We start from the raw sequence: 4,723 nt of genomic DNA, 5'->3' as shown, positions 1-4,723 counted from the left end.
GACATACACGAACACATACTAACACACCCACACACAACCTCTCTCTCTCTCTCTCTCTCTCTCTTAAAAAAGAAAAGAAAAAAAAAAAAAAACGGAGGCGAGACACATCGCTAAGCTCCACCCACTTCTCTGACGTGAAGGTGACTGCCGCGGTTGACAGCTAGCTTTTTACTGTACTGGTTATCTTTTCGACTGGCACACGCTATTTTGAATTATAATATTCTAGATGGCTTTTGATACCTCATGTTTGGTTATGCTGTGTTATATACGTGTAGCATAAGTACTAATAGGTATATAAATAGCCGAGATAGGAGGAGTGCATTCGATAAAAATTTACCGCCCGCTCGATTCCTGTCCCACTAGGTGCCGCGCGTACGAAAATCGCTGGAAAAGACGGCACATGACGCGTGGGCTTATCTCCAGGATACATAATTAAAAGGAAAAGGATCAAGGAATTAGAAGGATACGCGTGTGCAAGGTGCGTGTGTCTCTGCGCTTGATGATAAAGTCAGGATTGGCCGAGATAAAAAAAGGTGCTGTGGTACGGGCGGAAGGTTGGAGATACACGGGTCGGTGTGTGCGTGCTTGTGTGTGTGTGTGTGTAAGTGTGTGTGTTGCGTGCGTGTGTGTGTGCGTATGTGTGTGCGTGCGACAGAAAGAATTACACAGAAAAGGAACAATATAAGCACACAATTACTATCCCCAACACCCCCACCACCATCAAACAACCCCCCCCATATATATATATATATATATATATATATATATATATATATATATATATATATATATATATATATATACATACATACATACACACACACACACACACACACACACACACACCCACCCACCCACCCACCCACACACACACACACACACACACACACACACACACACATATATATATATACACATACATATATATCAACCACAACCCCAAACCCATTCCCCCGAACCGGAAGATGAATTCCAGCCGGGAGGAACCGCCAATATGAGCCAATTTTCAGCATCCATCTACACGACCCTTTTTTCCTCCCTTTCTCCGCCTCTGAACCCGACGCCTCCGGCTCCTCCTCAGCGCCGTCCGCCTTCGATTAAAGGGAAATCTGGATCGGTCGACATCGCGCTGAGAAGACGAAGTGTAAGCCGGATTTATGTCCCCGGTTGCGGTGTCGTAACCCGGATTTATGTCTCCGGTTACGGTGTTGTAACACGGATTTATGTCCCCGGTTGCGGTGTTGTAACCCGGATTTATGTTCCCGAATGCGGTGTTGTAACCCGGATTTATGTCTCCGGTTGTGGTGTTGTAACCCGGATTTATGTTCCCGAATGCGGTGTTGTAACCCGGATTTATGTCCCGGATGTGGTGTTGTAACCCGGATTTATGTCCCGGTTGAGGTGTTGTAATCCGGATTTATGTCCCCCGGTTGTTGTGTTGTAACCCGGATTTATGTTCCCGAATGCGGTGTTGTAACCCGGATTTATGTCCCCGGTTGTGGTGTTGTAACCCGGATTTATGTCCCCGGTTGTGGTGTTGTAACCCGGATTTATGTTCCCGAATGCGGTGTTGTAACCCGGATTTATGTCCCCGGTTGTGGTGTTGTAATCCGGATTTATGTCCCCCGGTTGTGGTGTTGTAACCCGGATTTATGTCCCGGTTGAGGTGTTGTAACCCGGATTTATGTCCCCCGGTTGTGGTGTTGTAACCCGGATTTATGTTCCCGGTTGTGGTGTTGTAACCCGGATTTATGTCCCCGGTTGTGGTGTTGTAACCCGGATTTATGTCCCCGGTTGTGGTGTTGTAACCCGGATTTATGTCCCCGGTTGTGGTGTTGTAACCCGGATTTATGTCCCAGGTTGTGGTGTTGTAACCCGGATTTATGTCCCCGGTTGCGGTGTTGTAACCCGGATTTATGTCCCCGGTTGTGGTGTTGTAACCCGGATTTATGTCTCCGGTTGTGGTGTTGTAACCCGGATTTATGTTCCCGAATGCGGTGTTGTAACCCGGATTTATGTCCCGGATGTGGTGTTGTAACCCGGATTTATGTCCCGGTTGAGGTGTTGTAATCCGGATATATGTCCCCCGGTTGTGGTGTTGTAACCCGGATTTATGTCCCCGGTTGTTGTGTTGTAACCCGGATTTATGTTCCCGAATGCGGTGTTGTAACCCGGATTTATGTTCCCGAATGCGGTGTTGTAACCCGGATTTATGTCCCCGGTTGTGGTGTTGTAACCCGGATTTATGTCTCCGGTTGTGGTGTTGTAACCCGGATTTATGTTCCCGAATGCGGTGTTGTAACCCGGATTTATGTTCCCGAATGCGGTGTTGTAACCCGGATTTATGTCCCGGATGTGGTGTTGTAACCCGGATTTATGTCCCCGGTTGCGGTGTTGTAACCCGGATTTATGTCCCCGGTTGTTGTGTTGTAACCCGGATTTATGTTCCCGAATGCGGTGTTGTACCCCGGATTTATGTTCCCGAATGCGGTGTTGTAACCCGGATTTATGTCCCCGGTTGTGGTGTTGTAACCCGGATTTATGTCCCCGGTTGTGGTGTTGTAACCCGGATTTATGTCCCCGGTTGTGGTGTTGCAACCCGGATTTATGTCCCCGGTTGTGGTGTTGTAACCCGGATTTATGTCCCCGGTTGCGGTGTTGTAACCCGGATTTATGTCCCCGGTTGTGGTGTTGTAACCCGGATTTATGTCCCCGGTTGTGGTGTTGTAACCCGGATTTATGTTCCCGGTTGCGGTGTTGTAACCCGGATTTATGTCCCCGGTTGTGGTGTTGTAACCTGGATTTATGTCTCCGGTTGCGGTGTTGTAACCCGGATTTATGTCCCCGGTTGTGGTGTTGTAACCCGGATTTAAGTCCCCGGTTGTGGTGTTGTAACCCGGATTTATGTCCCCGGTTGTGGTGTTGTAACCCGGATTTATGTCCCCGGTTGCGGTGTTGTAACCCGGATTTATGTCCCCGGTTGTGGTGTTGTAACCCGGATTTATGTCCCCGGTTGTGGTGTTGTAACCTGGATTTATGTCCCCGGCTGTGGTGTTGTAACCCGGATTTATGTCCCCGGTTGTGGTGTTGTAACCCGGATTTATGTTTCCCGGTTGCGGTGTTGTAACCCGGATTTATGTCCCCGGTTGTGGTTTTGTAACCCGGATTTATGTCCCCGGTTGTGGTGTTGTAACCCGGATTTATGTCCCCGTTTGTGGTGTTGTAACCCGGATTTATGTCCCCGTTTGTGGTGTTGTAACCCGGATTTATGTTTCCGGTTGCGGTGTTGTAACCCGGATTTATGTCCCCGGTTGTGGTGTTGTAACCCGGATTTATGTCCCCGTTTGTGGTGTTGTAACCCGGATTTATGTACCCGGTTGCGGTGTTGTAACCCGGATTTATGTCCCCGGTTGTGGTGTTGTAACCCGGATTTATGTCCCCGGTTGTGGTTTTGTAACCCGGATTTATGTCCCCGTTTGTGGTGTTGTAACCCGGATTTATGTCCCCGGTTGTGGTGTTGTAACCCGGATTTATGTCCCCGGTTGTGGTGTTGTAACCCGGATTTATGTCCCCGGTTGTGGTGTTGTAACCCGGATTTATGTCCCCGGTTGTGGTGTTGTAACCCGGATTTATGTCCCCGGTTGTGGTGTTGTAACCCGGATTTATGTCCTCGGTTGTGGTGTTGTAACCTGGATTTATGTCCCCGGTTGTGGTGTTGTAACCCGGATTTATGTCCCCGGTTGTGGTGTTGTAACCCGGATTTATGTCCCCGGTTGTGGTGTTGTAACCCGGATTTATGTCCTCGGTTGTGGTATTGTAACCCGGATTTATGTCCCCGGTTGTGGTGTTGTAACCCGGATTTATGTCCCCAGTTGCGGTGTTGTAACCCGGATTTATGTCCCCGGTTGTGGTGTTGTAACCCGGATTTATGTCCCCGGTTGTGGTGTTGTAACCCGGATTTATGTCCCCGGTTGTGGTTTTGTAACCCGGATTTATGTCCCCGGTTGTGGTGTTGTAACCCGGATTTATGTGTCCCGGTTGCGGTGTTGTAACCCGGATTTATGTTTCCGGTTGTGGTTTTGTAACCCGGATTTATGTCCTCGGTTGTGGTGTTGTAACCTGGATTTATGTCCCCGGTTGTGGTGTTGTAACCCGGATTTATGTCCCCGGTTGTGGTGTTGTAACCCGGATTTATGTCCCCGGTTGTGGTGTTGTAACCCGGATTTATGTCCTCGGTTGTGGTGTTGTAACCTGGATTTATGTCCCCGGTTGTGGTGTTGTAACCCGGATTTATGTCCCCGGTTGTGGTGTTGTAACCCGGATTTATGTTCCCGGTTGTGGTGTTGTAACCCGGATTTATGTCCTCGGTTGTGGTATTGTAACCCGGATTTATGTCCCCGGTTGTGGTGTTGTAACCCGGATTTATGTCCCCAGTTGCGGTGTTGTAACCCGGATTTATGTCCCCGGTTGTGGTGTTGTAACCCGGATTTATGTCCCCGGTTGTGGTGTTGTAACCCGGATTTATGTCCCCGGTTGTGGTTTTGTAACCCGGATTTATGTCCCCGGTTGTGGTGTTGTAACCCGGATTTATGTTTCCCGGTTGCGGTGTTGTAACCCGGATTTATGTCCCCGGTTGTGGTTTTGTAACCCGGATTTATGTCCTCGGTTGTGGTGTTGTAACCTGGATTTATGTCCCCGGTTGTGGTGTTGTAACCCGGATTTA

Source organism: Penaeus vannamei, chromosome 2 (genome assembly GCF_042767895.1).
Source record: "Penaeus vannamei isolate JL-2024 chromosome 2, ASM4276789v1, whole genome shotgun sequence".
In the NCBI taxonomy this organism is placed as follows: domain Eukaryota; kingdom Metazoa; phylum Arthropoda; class Malacostraca; order Decapoda; family Penaeidae; genus Penaeus; species Penaeus vannamei.
Note: the sequence above shows the minus strand (reverse complement) of the source record.